Source organism: Pristis pectinata, chromosome 25 (assembly GCF_009764475.1).
Source record: "Pristis pectinata isolate sPriPec2 chromosome 25, sPriPec2.1.pri, whole genome shotgun sequence".
Classification (NCBI taxonomy): domain Eukaryota; kingdom Metazoa; phylum Chordata; class Chondrichthyes; order Rhinopristiformes; family Pristidae; genus Pristis; species Pristis pectinata.
This window is the reverse complement of record NC_067429.1, coordinates 1,263,312-1,277,009: the sequence shown is the minus strand read 5'-3', so window position 1 is coordinate 1,277,009 and position 13,698 is coordinate 1,263,312. Positions and strand designations below refer to the sequence as shown.

The 13,698-nt window shown below is 45.5% G+C and overlaps 1 protein-coding gene across 6 annotated transcripts in view; it reads left to right on the top strand.

Moving 5' to 3' along the window:
• The window catches only part of LOC127583041 (growth factor receptor-bound protein 10-like), a 112,395-nt gene that overhangs the window by 23,332 nt on the left and 75,365 nt on the right, over positions 1-13,698 (top strand). The window lies entirely within an intron of this gene.

The following is a 13,698-nucleotide window of genomic DNA, read 5'->3' as shown; positions in this document are numbered from 1 at the left end:
GGACTCTGCCCTAGGGTCAGTGCTGCGTCATATCTCCAGTGGGTGTAACTATCAGGTGGCTCCCAAGAGGAAGGTGTGACCATAGCAACATGTGAAGTGATTTCAGTCTCTCAGGTCAATACAGACCAGCAAAGCTTCAGAGATCTGCCATTTGATTATCATTCATTTCCTGCAGACTTGGGAGAGATCTTACTTCCTTTTAACATAGTCCTGATTGAAAAGAAAATTTTGCTGGTGAAGCCGAGTTACCTTTGTGTACCACTGGGTCTAAGATCTGGGTGGGGAGCAGACCCCTTCCCAGTGTGGAACAGAGCACCAAGAACAGAAGATGCACTACCCCACTGCCCCCAGTGTGGCACTGAGCCTCCAGAGCCAGAGACCTTCCCTCCCGACTTAACCAACTGACCATCACCCCGTCCCCTTCCCTAGTGTGTCACTGCACTTCAAGAACTGTAGACCATCTCTACCCTCTCTCCAGTCTGGGACTATGCCAGGGAGGAGGAGACATCTCACCCCTCGATGTGGGACTGTGTTCTGGGGAGCAAGTGACCATAAGACATGGGAGCAGAATTAGGCCATTCAGCCCATCGAGTCTGCTCCACCATTCGATCATGGCTGATTTATTTTTCCCTCTCAACCACACTCTCCTGCCTTCTCCCTGTAGCCTTTGATGCCTTTACTAATCAAGAACATATCAACCTCCACTTTAAATATACCCAATGACTTGGCCTCCACAGCCGTCTGTGGCAATGAATTCCACAGATTCACCACCCTCTGGCTAAAGAAATCCCTCCTCATCTCTGTTCTAATGCTCCTCATACATTAACCCTTTCATTCCCTGGATCATTCTTGTAAACCTCCTCTGGACCCTCTCCAATGCCAGCGCATCCTCCCTTAGATATGGGGCCCAAAACTGCTCACAATATTCCAAATGTGGTCTGACCAACACCTTATAAAGCCTCAGCATTACATCCTTGCTTTTATATTCTAGTCCTCTCGAAATGAATGTTAACATTGCACTTGTATTCCTTCCTACAGACTCAACATGCAAATGAACCTGTAGGGAATCCTGCACTAGGATTCCCAAATCCCTTTGTACCTCCGATTTCTGAATTTGCTTCCCAGTTAGAAAACAGTCTACACCTTTATTCCTTCTACCAAAACACATGACCGTACACTTCCCTACGCTGTATTCCATCTGCCACTTCTTTGCCCATTCTCCCAACCTGTCCAAGCCCTTCTGCAGACTCCCTGCTTCCTCAGTACTACCTGCCCTCCACCTATCTTTGTATCATCTGCAAACTTAACCACTTGACCAACCATTCTCCATCCCCACCTTCTCCTCTGGGAGTGGGACTGAGCCCAAAGGTCAGCTGTGTAGTGTTGGCAAGGAGCAGTCCTGGAAGATTCAGCAGGTTTAGAGGAAGTTCCTCTTCGAGCGAAGGACTGCTGTGCTGTGATGTAATGGGCCATGTGTTGCCAATCTTTGCTCTCCTCTGAGAGAAGCTATAATGGAAACCAGGACATCTGGGATGCGGACAGGCAGCCCTGTACCCACTTGTCCCAGGAATGGCCCCATGATAACAACTCACATTTAACAAATAAAATTTGACACCAGGCCAAATAAGATTATGTTAAAGCAGGTGACAAAAAGTTTGGTCACTGAAGGTTTTTAGCAGCATTTTAAAGAAGGAAAGAGGTAGCGACATGGAGAGGTTTCAGGAGGGAATTCCAGTGCTCAGAACCCAGCCAGCTTATGGCAGAGCGGGTCATAGTCATAAGCACAGAAACAGGGCCTTCAGCCCAACTGGTCCATGCTGACCAAGATTCCCATCCAAGCCAGTCCCATTTCCCAGCTTTTGGTCCATAACTTTCTAACCAGACACACCAGGCTCAGGAACAGCTACTTCCTTCAACCATTGGGTTCTTGAACCAACCAGCAAAACCCTAATCAATGCAGTTTAGCAACAGTGGGACCACTTTGATCACTTTGTTCTAAAATGGACTTTGTTTTTTTTTGTCCTAATTGAGTTCTTTCTTGTAAAAATTGTGTATAGTTATGTTTGGTTTATGTTTTTCTTGTGAATGCTGCTTATCTGATGCTCTGTGCCTGTGATGCTGCTGCAAGTAAGTTTTTCATTGCACCTGTGTATAGACGTGCATATGACAATAAACTCAACTTTGACTTTGACATTGAACCTTTCCTATCCATGTACCTGTCCAATTGTCTTTTAAAAGTTGTTATTGTACCTGCCTCAACCACTTCCTCTGGCGGCTCGTTCCACATACGTACCACCCCCTGCGTAAAAAAGTTACCCCTCAAGTTCCTACTACATCTTTTCCCTCTCACAAACCTATGCCCTCTAGTTCTTGATTCCCCAACCCTGGGAAAAAGACTGAACACATTCACCCTGTCTATGCCCCTCATGATTTTATACATTCCTATAAGATCACATCTCAGTCTCCTACACTCCAAGGAATAAAGGCCTCGCCTGTCCAACCTCTTCCTATAACTCTGTCCCTCAAGTCCTGGCAACATCCTTTAAATCTTTTCTGCACCCTTTCCAGTTTAATAACATCTTTCCTATAGCAGGACGACCAAAACTGAACGCAACACTCGAAGTGTGGCTTCATCAGCATCTATATACAACCACACCGTGACCTCCCAACTTCTATACTCAGTGCCCTGACTGATGAAGGTCACCATGCCCAAAGCCTTCTTCGCCATCATGTCTACCTGCACTAACACTTTCAGGGAACCGTGTATTTGTATTCCTAGATCCCTCTGTTCTACAACCCTCCCCAGGGCCCTACCGTTCACTGTGTAAGTCCTATCCTCATTTGTTTTCCCAAAATGCAACATCTCGCATTTATCTGAATTAAACTCCATCTGCCATTCCTCGGCTCACTTACTCAGCTGATCAAGATCCAAGTAATTTTTGAGAATCTTCTTCACTATCCACCCCATACCACCTATTTTATGAAAACTTACTAACCATGCCCTGCACATTCTGATCCAAATCTTTGATATAGGTGACAGCAATGGGCCCAGCACCAAGCCCTGAGGCACTGGTGAAGCAATGTTAAATTGAGGATGGTCCAAAACTAGAATTGGGGAAAGGCAGAGGTCCCTGACGGGTATTGGGCTGGAGGAGATCATAGTGATATCGGGCCCGTTACAATCACTGAATCACTGAATCCTACAGCACAGAAGAAGGCTGTTTGCTCCATTTTGCCCATGCTGGCTCCTTGAGGATTCAGAAACAGGTAGGAATTTTAAAACTTAACTAGTACTCAGTTATAGGTCAACTAGGACAGGTAGGACCTGGTGCTGGATAGGACCTTAGGCTGAATCCAGGAGAACGAAATAATGCAAGTTAAACAAAGGGTGAGGGGGTGCAGACCCTGTCTCAGGAGGACGCTGCTGCTGTTTGCTGCCACTCAGTCGTGGACACAAATATTTGTTTATTCTTCTTGGAGTCTCTTCAGATTTTGACCCACATTCCCTTTTAGTAATTGGGATTGGTTCAAATGTTGACATGTTGATGGCTTCCTCCTTTGAAGAATGAAAATAAGATCTTTGTCAAAAATTAGGAGTGTTTTTTAATGGTGTTACTGCGATCTGGGATGCACTGTCTGAAAGGGTGGTGGGTGGGAGAGTGGAACTAATTGGATTTCTCTTTCAAAGAGCCAGCACTGGCAAACTGGAGCAAACGGCCTTCCTTTGTGCTGCAGGAATCAGTGATTTTGTGACTGTAGGTTCCATTAACAATGGGCCCTCTCATTCCTTAAGTGAGTGCAGTAATTCAGCTCACCTGGTGAAGCATTGCACAGATTCCACATGTGTGGCACAATTTTCTCCCATCATTTCTCAAGGACTTGAATTCTTGACTAGTTGCAACTGAGCAGCTATTGGCAGCTCTCACTGGTGACAATGTCAGTGATCCAGCCCTCACCATGTTGTTCCTTCACCCCCATTTGCCAGAGGCATTGAGGTCAAAGTTGGTGGCCCAAAGTCACCCCCTTTGAGATTTAACACCTCAGCAGAGCCAGGAATGGAATGCAGGACCTCCTGGTCCTAGCACAGACTGAGGAGTCCATGTGCCCACTGAGTCACCACCAGAAGGATTCCTCTCAGAACAAAGATATGTAGTGTGAGAGAGTTTACAGGAGAGGCCTTGAATTATTGAGAATTAAGTAAGCTCAGGGCATGGTTTGAATCTCTACTTAATTCTCAAACACACTTAATGTGGGGAAATACACCGGCTTACCCTACTCACTGGTCATTTGCCCTAATCACAGAGATTTTAAATGCACAGAAGACTCATAAACTGGGGAGCTGGAGCTTGGAGCTTTGGAAAGCTGGAGTACTGTGCTTAATTCTGGGCGTGACACTTGAAGAAATATATCAAGCTTTTTTAGACTTCTGGAGTGACATCAGAGATGATGGAACCAGCTCTGTTCCTCTTAGATCAGGGGAGGTCAAGGGAAGACACAATTGAAGTGTTCAAAATTAAATTGGTAAATTGGTTTAATTAGTAAATTGGTTTAATTGGTAAATTGGTTTATTATTGTCACATGTACTGAGGTATAGTAAAAAACTTTGTTTTGCAACCATCCATACAGATCATTTCATCACATCAGTACATCGAGGGAGTACAAGGGAAAACAATAACAGAATGCAGAATAAAGTGTTACAGTTACAGGGAAAGTGCAGTGCAGGCAGACAATAAAGTGCAAGGTTATAACGAGGTAGATTGTGAGGTCAAGAGTCCATTTTATAGTACTAGGGAACCGATCAACAATCTTATAACAGCGGGGTATAAGCTGTCCTTGAGCCTGGTGGTACCCGCTTTCAGGCTTTTGTATCTTCTGCCAATGGGAGAGGAGAGAAGAGAGAATGTCCGGGGTGGGTGGGGTATTTGATTACGTTGGCTGCTTTACTGAGGCAGCAAGAAGTATACACAGAGTCCATGGAGGGGAGGCTGGTTTCCATGATGTGTTGGGCTGCGTCCACAACTCTCTGTAGTTTCTTGTGCTCAGACAGAGCAGTTGCCGTACCAAGCCATGATGCATCCAGATAGGATGCTTTCTATGGTGCATCAATAAAAATTGGTGATGGTAAAAGGGGACATACCAAATTTCTTTAGCCTCCTGAGGAAGTAGAGGCGCTGGTGAGCTTACTTGGCCGTTGTGTCTATGTGGTTGGACCAGGACAGGCTATTGGTGTTGTTTACTCCAAGAACTTGAAGCTTTCAACCCTCTCGACCTCAGTACCATTGATATAAGCAGGAGTGTGTGCACCGCCCCCTTCCTGAAGTCAATGACCGGCTCTTTTGTTTAACTGACATTGAGGGAAAGACTGTTGTCATGACACCATTCCACTAAGCTCTCTATCTCCTTCCTGTACTCTGACTTATCATTGTTTGAGATTCAGCCCACTGTGGTGGTGTCATCTGCAAACTTGTAGATGAAGTTAGAGCAGGATCTGGCCACACAGTCATGAGTATATAGGGAGTAGAGCAGGGGACTGAGGACGCAGCCTAGTGGGGCACCAGCATTAGCAATAATCGTGCTGCAGCTGTTGCTGCCTATCCTCACTGATTGCCGTCTGTTGGTCAGGAAGTCAAGGATCCAGCCACAAAGGAAGATGTTGAGTCCCAGGTTGAGGAATTTGGAGATGAGTTTGCATGAAATTATAGTATTGAAGGTGGAGCTGTAGTCAATCAATGGTAGTCTGACATAGGTGTCTTTACTGTCCAGATGCTCCATAGCTGAGTGTAGGGCCAGGGAGATGGCGTCCACCATAGACCTGCTTCGGCGGTAGGCGAAAATCGGTGGGTCAAGGTTGTCCAGGAGGCTGGAGCTGATGGGTGCCATCACCAGCCTCTTGAAGCTCTTCATGATGGTGGATGTCAGAGCCACCAGGCAGTAGTCATTAAGGCACGTTACCTTGTTGTTGTTAGGTACCAGGGTGATAGTGGTCTACTTAAAGCAGGTGGGAACCTCAGATTGAAGTAGGGAGAGGTTAAAAATGTCTGCAAATGCCCCCGCCAGCTGATCCGCACAGGATTCAAGGACACGGCCAGCAACTCCATCCAAGTCAGATGCTTTCCGCGGGTTCACTCTCTGGAAGTCTGATCTAACTCCTGCAACGGTGACTGTGGGTTCAGGTGCATTGGAAGCTGTTGAGTGGGTGGAGACATGCCAATCCCTTTTGTTCAAAATGTGCATAGAATGCGTTCAGCTCATCAGAAAGGGATGCGCTGTTGTCAGCGATGCTGCCCAAATTCGTTTTGTAGCCCATTATAGCGTGTAAGCCCTGCCATAACTAACAGCTGGACTGGGACTCGATTTTCAACTAAAATTAGGAAAGATGCTGAGAGAAAATGTTTCCAGTGGGCTCAGTTTTGAAGTGATTGATCAAAAGGCCAGAGGGGAGACCGGGGAATTCATCACACAGTGAGCTGTTGTGATCTGGATGCATTGTCTGGGAGGGCAGTAAATCCAGGGAAAAGGACATTTCAAAGGATATTGGGATTAATTAGATAGTTTTCACAAAGAGTCAGCACAGGCACAAAGGTGGCCAGTGCTATCTTGAACATTGGAAGACTTTGCTCCATTTTAGGCAAATAACTCTTCCCTATGACACCAATGCAACTGAGTCCAACCTAGTTCTCCAGACAGCACACTGGGGGAGTGAGCCACCCTCTAGTGCTTGGCACTGTAGAGGCCAAGGAAGGTCCCCCACCATCCTCTCTGTTAATCTCAGCCAGCACAATTGTTAATTAATACCATAAACAACATAATTAAATCATCACCCATCAGCTTGTGTTCCTTATCTAGAGACCCCTGAGGGAAGGTGTATGCTCATGTGGAGTTAGTGAAGACAGGATCTTCGCTGGAGCTAATTCTCCCGTGGTTGTGTAGTCTGTCTGCCCTCACTGAGCAAGCACACAGGTACAGCCCAGCATTGGGTTTTGTCAGAATGTCTGGAACTTACAGCTGTTGTCTCTTCAGGACAGAAAGGGCAGGGATTGGCGGGGCTAAGTAAAGGGATAGAAGAACAGATCGCCAGCTGTCACTGCAGTGCTGATGGGGTTAAAAGTTTCTTGAAGAGTTTGAGAATAATGTAAAGCAGATAATAGCCAACACACCTTCAGAAAGCCAGAAGTCCCACGTACTCTTGGCAACTTTGTAAAGATTTCACAGAGATGGGCAGTATATTAGATAATGTAAAATCTGTATAATGTAGTTATAGGCTGCAGCATGCTTGATGTTACCCACTGCCTAGGGCATGAAAGGTGAATGCTGAGACCTTGTTAAGCCCCAGGGTAAGTTTGTCAACAGTCAGGAAACTGGAATCCATGAAGCACAAATCACAGCATTTGTCAAATTTATCTAACTACTTGTCAAAATAGTTTGCGCTGTTTATCAAGGAGCAACTGCACATCTCCTGAAGTTTGCATAATCCTTCCGAGTAAGTAAAGCCTCTGCAATAACAGTCCTTATTGCAGCACTAACAAAGAGCACTTCCCAAGAGCATCTGGTGCTGCACCCAATCCAGGGACAACATATACCTGTGGGTTGTGGTGGCCCGATCTGCACAAAGCTCTCTAAATGAGGAATATCCAACGCTTTATATAACTACATAAGAACATGAAAAAGGCCATTCAGCTCCTCAACTCTGTTCCATAATTCAATAAGTGATCATAATGTTGACATTATCTCTGCACCTTCCAGTCACATTCAGTTCAAATCCATAAGGTAGAATATTTTAGAATTTACATCACAGATGCAGGGCCTTGTGCCCAGATGGTTCACAGCCATTGTAAAGCTTCAACTGAACCTTCTCCCACCATGCTTTGTTTCACAGGCCCAATGTAGGTGACCTCACATGGCACACCCCAGGACAGGCTGTACATTACACGGCTAACACTGAGATCAGAATTTCCATTAATTTCATATAGAATTTATTTAAGGTACAGCTCTTTAACTGTTTACAGCCATTCATAAATACTTTTGACTTTTTATTCCAGCTCAATGTTCCGAGGTATAAAAGTTTCAGGCATGACAGAGGGGGGTACAAAAGGGAGGGGATGTTGCACTGCCGAATAGGCAGAGGGTTATGGCAGCTGTCATGGAGGATGTCCTGGACCGGTCACCCAATGATATGACATGGGATCACTTTGATGGGTTATACTATAGGCCTCCTAATAGTCAACGGGAATTAGAAGAACAGATATGTAGGCAAATCACAGTAGGGTTGTAGTTCTTGTAGAAGTGGGGATTTTACCCAAAATTGACTGGGATTGCCTTAGTGTAAGGGGGTTAGATGGGGTAGAATTTGTACAATGCATTTGGGAGGGTTTTCCAAAACTGTGTAGAGAGTCCTACTAGGGATGAGGATGTACTTGACCTTGTCTTAGGGAATCAGGATGGGCAAGGGGAGGAAGTGTCTGTGGAGGATCCCTTTGGAAATAACAACCACAGTTTGTTAAGTTTCAAGGTAGACATGGAAAAGGATAAAGCCTGGTGAGAGTTAAGGAATTAAATTGAGGGAGGGCTGAGTTCATCAGGATAGGGCAGGACCTGGTGAAAGTAGATTGGCAACAGATGATATTGAGGGAACAATATCATCCAATGGGAGGCTTTTAAAGGTGAGACTGTAGGAGTCCAGAGACAGCAGCCTTACATCAATCGTTGGGAAATTATTGGGAAAAATGTCTAAGGGATGGGATTTATGTTCACTTGGAAAGACAGGGACTGGTTAGGAGGGATAGTCGTTGTTTTGTACAGGGGAGATCCTTCCACAAATCTGAGTTTTTTGAGGAGGTAGCTAAGAAAAGAAAAAGGCAGAGTGGTGGTTTACACGGACAAAGTCCTGTACAGTAGGCTGGTCCAGAGGATGAGGGCACATGGGACCCAAGGCAGGTTAGCCAACTGGATCCAAGATTGGCTTGGTGATGGGAAGCAGAGGGCGGTGGTGAAGGAGTGGTTCTCTGACGGGAGGTCAGTAACCAGCGGTGTACCTGCAGGGTCAGTGCTGGGACCTTTGTTGTTTGTCATGTACGTAAGTGATTTGGACGAGAACGTAGGTGGACTGATGAGCATGTTTGCTGATGACACAAAATCTGGTCGAGTTGTAGACAGCGAAGGAGGGTGTGAAAGGGTACAGCGGGACACAGATCTGCTGGAAAGTTGGGCGGGGCGGTGGCAGATGGACTTTAATCCAGACAGGTGTGAGGTGGATGGGAATAGTGAAGACAGTTTTCATCGTGCCTGCCTTTAGAAGGCAAGGAATTGAGTATAAGAATTGGAATATCGTGCTGCATGGAGTCATAGAGTCATAGAGCACTACAGCACAGAAACAGACCGTTCAGCCCATCTAGTCCATGCCAGCCTGGTTTTCTGCCTAGTCCCATCTACCTGCACCTGGACCATATCCCTCCAAACCTCTCCCATCCATGTACCTATACAAACCTCTCTTAAATGTTACAATTGAACCCACATCCACCACTTCCACTGGCAGCTCGTTCCACACTCGCACCACCCTCTGAGTGAAGTAGTTCCCCCTCAGATTCCCTTTAAATATTTTACCTTTCACCCTAAACCTATGACCTCTAGTTCTGGTCTCACTCAACCCGAGGAGAAAAAGCCTGCATGCATTCACCCTATCCATCCCCCTCATAATTCTGTATACCTCCATAAGATCTCTTGTGCTCCAGGGAATAAAATCCTAACCTATTCAACCCATCCCTGTAACTCAGGTCCTCAAGTCCCGGCAACATCTGTGTAGATTTCCTCTGCACTCTTTCAAGCTTATTGATACCTTTCCTGTAGGTGAGTGACCAGAACTGCACACAATACTCCAAGTTTGGCCTCACCAATGTCTTGTACAACTTCAACATCCCAACTCCTGTACTTGATGCCCTGATTGATGGAGGCCAATGTGCCAAAAGCTCTGTTTACAACCCTTTCTACCTGTGATGCCACTTTCAAGAGATTATGGACCTGTATTCCCAGGTCCCTTTGTTCTACCGCAAACCTCGTGCCCTAGGATTTATTGTGTAAATCCTACCCTGGTTTGTCCTCCCTAAGTGCATCACCTCACACTTGTCTGCATTAAATTCCATTTGCCATTTTTCAGCCCATTTTCCTAGCTGGTCAAGATCACACTGCAAGCTTTGATAGCCTTCCTCGCTGTCCACTATACCCCCAATCTTGGTGTCATCCACAAATTTGCTGATCCAGTTTACCATATTATCATCTAAATCATTAATATAGATGATAAACAACAACGGAACCAACACTGATCCCTGCGGCACACCACTAGTCACAGGCTTCCAGTCAGAGAAACAACCATCTACTACCACTCTCTGGCTTCTCCCGCTAAGCCAATGTTGAATCCAATTGGCTACTTCATCCTGAATGTCAAGTGACCTAACCTTCTGGACCAGCCTCCCATGCAGGACCTTGTCAAAGGTCTTGCGAAAGTCCATGTAGACAACATCCACCGCCTTTCCTTCATCAACCTTCCTAATAACCTCCTTGAAGAACTCTATTAGATTGGTTAGACATGACCTACCACGCACAAAGCCATGTTGACTATCCCTAATCAGGCCTTGTCTATCCAAATACTTATATATCCTGTTCCTCAGAATACCTTCCAATAATTTACCCATGACTGACGTCAGGCTCACCGGCCTATAATTTCCTGGCTTATTCTGAGAGCCTTTCTTAAACAACGGAACAACATTAGCTATCCTCCAGTCCTCCGGCACCTCACCCATGGCTAAGGACATTTTAAATATCTCTGCCAGGGCCCCTGCAATTTCTGCACTAGCCACCCACAAGCTCCGAGGGGACACCTCGTCAGCCCTGGGGATTTATCCACCTTCATTCACCTCAAGACAGCCGGCATCTCCTCTTCCGTAATCTGGATATGGTCCGTGCCCTCACTTGTCTTTTTTCCTCAGTTCTATAGAATCTGTGTCTGTCTCCCGGGTAAACACAGATACAAAAAATCCATTTAAAATCTCCATTTCGGCTCCATGCATAGTTGACCACGCTGATCTTCAAGAGGACTGATTTTGTCCCTTGCTACCCTTTTGCTCTTAATTGCAACTAGAGGGCACAGGTTTAAGGTGAAAGGGGAAAAATTGAAAGAAGACCCGGGAGGTAAGTTTTTCACACAGAGGGTGGTGGGTATCTGGGACGGGCTGCCAGAGGAGATGGTAGAGGTGGGTACAGTTATAATGTTTAAAAGGCATTTGGGCAGATAATTGGACAGGAAAGGCAGAGAAGGATATTGGCCTAATGCAGGCAAATGGGATTAGTACAGTGAGCATCTTGGTGGGTGTGGGCCCATTCCTGTGCTGTAAAATTCTCTGACTCTAGTGATGAACTGGTCTGACCCCTGCTTGTTGACCCTGCAATCCAATAAATAAGTAATAGATTGGGAAAGAAATATTTGGTTTGGGTCAAGCTTGATAAAAATAGCTCCTTTACAAATCTTTGTACCAGATCCTGTTTAATCATTCATTCAGCCACAGGGCAAGCCAAGCTCCCACTGCAGGTAAAAGTCGGACAGTTTCTCAATAACATATGGTTGAGGTTTGTCACTCCAGCTGAAGGAGCGGGTGTGCATCAGACCCCTGGAATTGGGCAGGATCTGGCTTCAGGAATCAGAGTGGGAGTGAACAGGCTGTGTTTGTTGTAATTCTCTGCTGACCAGCTGTTTGTTGATGTGGAGCTGATCTTAATCGTGGCTTCATGTTGGCAGGCACACATTCTCCAATTTATGCTGTTCATTGGTAGAGTGTTAATAATTAAAAAGGAACAGAAAGTGTTTCTCACAGTGAGAGTGTTCATCGTTGGCAGAAGACGGCTGGCAAGTGCAAAAATCATGACGTGACCATTTGATTGCAGGTTACTCACTGTGAGGAGCAAAATGCAGGGTGATCGTCCCAGCACCTGACGGAACGGCGCTGCTAGTGAGCAGGGCTGTTACTGGCGGGGACACTGAAGGTGAGAGGCAAGGTTAATCTTGGCAATGCTCCTGGACATAGATTGGAATGAAAAGCTTGAGTATGAAACTAGTATCTTAAACAGGAAAGCAGTTTAAAGATATGAAGGCAGAGTTGGCTAAAGTCGATTGGGACAGTAGGTAAAAAGGTAAGTACAGTAGTGGCAGGACTTCTTAGGAAGTACTTCATAATTCTCAACAAAAATACATTTTATTCAGAAGTAAAGACCTTGAGAAGGATGAACCCATCTATGGCAAACCAAGTTGAGGAGGACATCACATTGAATGGAAAGGCATGCAATTTTCTGAAGATTAATGATAGGCCCGGGATTAGGAACACTTTAGACACAAGTGAAGCTTGACTTAAAACAGAGGGGAAATAGATTATGAGAGTAAACCAATAAGAAATAAAAAAAACAAACAGTTGCAGCACAAGTATCCGAAAGGAAGAGAACACCTAATGTAAACATTGGAGGATAAGACCAGGGAAATAGTAAAGGGAAATAGCATAAAGAAGTGGCAGAGACTGAACAAGTATTTTCTTTCTGTCTTCACAGTGGAAGACACTAAAATCATCTAAATAATGGTTGAAGATCAAGGGCATGAGAGATGAAGGAACTTGAAACAACCTTCATCACCAGATAAAACATAGTAGGCAGACTAGGGTTGACAGTCCCCAACACTGGTTGGCCATAAGAAGTGGCTGCAGGGCTAATGGATGTCTGGGCGGTGATCTTACAGACCTTCCTTGGTCCTGGAAGGGTCCCAGTGGGTGGTAAACTGAAGGTGTAGCACCCTATTCAAAATGAAGGAAGACAGAAAGCAGGAAACACCAGCCATTCACAAAGTGCTGCAATCTATTATTAAGCTCATTGCAAAGGTTAATAGATAAATATTTGAAAGATTGAAGGATCTGTGAAACTGGCACAGGAGAGTAGTTGAGGCCAGCATAGATCAGCCATGATCGTACTGAATGGGCAGGGCAGGTTTCTGGGCCTGTGGCCTACTCCTCCTCCTATTTTCTTGTGTACAAGATTAGAAAATTGCAATACAGCAATGGCAGGTATTGAGAACGGGCTGACATCCCTGGATACAACAAAGCCTACAACACCGGATAAGATCCCAGCTGTAGCATTCCAGAAGTAGTTGTACCTCTAGCCAAGCTGCCCCAGTACAATTACAACACTGGCATCTACCCAACAGTGTGGAAAATTGCCCAGGTATGTCCTGATAATAAAATCCAGGACAAATCTAATCTGCTTTATTTCTGCCTAAACCATCTACTCTCAATCATCAGCTCAGTGATGGAGGTCACTATCAACAGAGGTACCAAGCAGCATTTACTCACCAATAACCTGCTCACCAGTGTCCACTTGGGATTTATACCGGACCACTCACCTCCAGATCACATCGCGACCTTGAATGTGGACCAAAGAGCTGAATTCCAGGCAGGGTGAGAGTGACAGCCCCATGACATCACTGCAGGAGTTCCTCAGGGCAGTGTTGTAGGCAAAAATATCTTCAGCTGCTCCATCATAAGGTCAGAAGTGGGGATGTTCTTTGATAATTAAACAATGTTCAATTTCATTCACAACTCATCAGCGAATGGAGAGGCCCCTGCCTGCATGCAGCAAGACTTGGACAACATTCAGGCATGGGCTGATATGTGG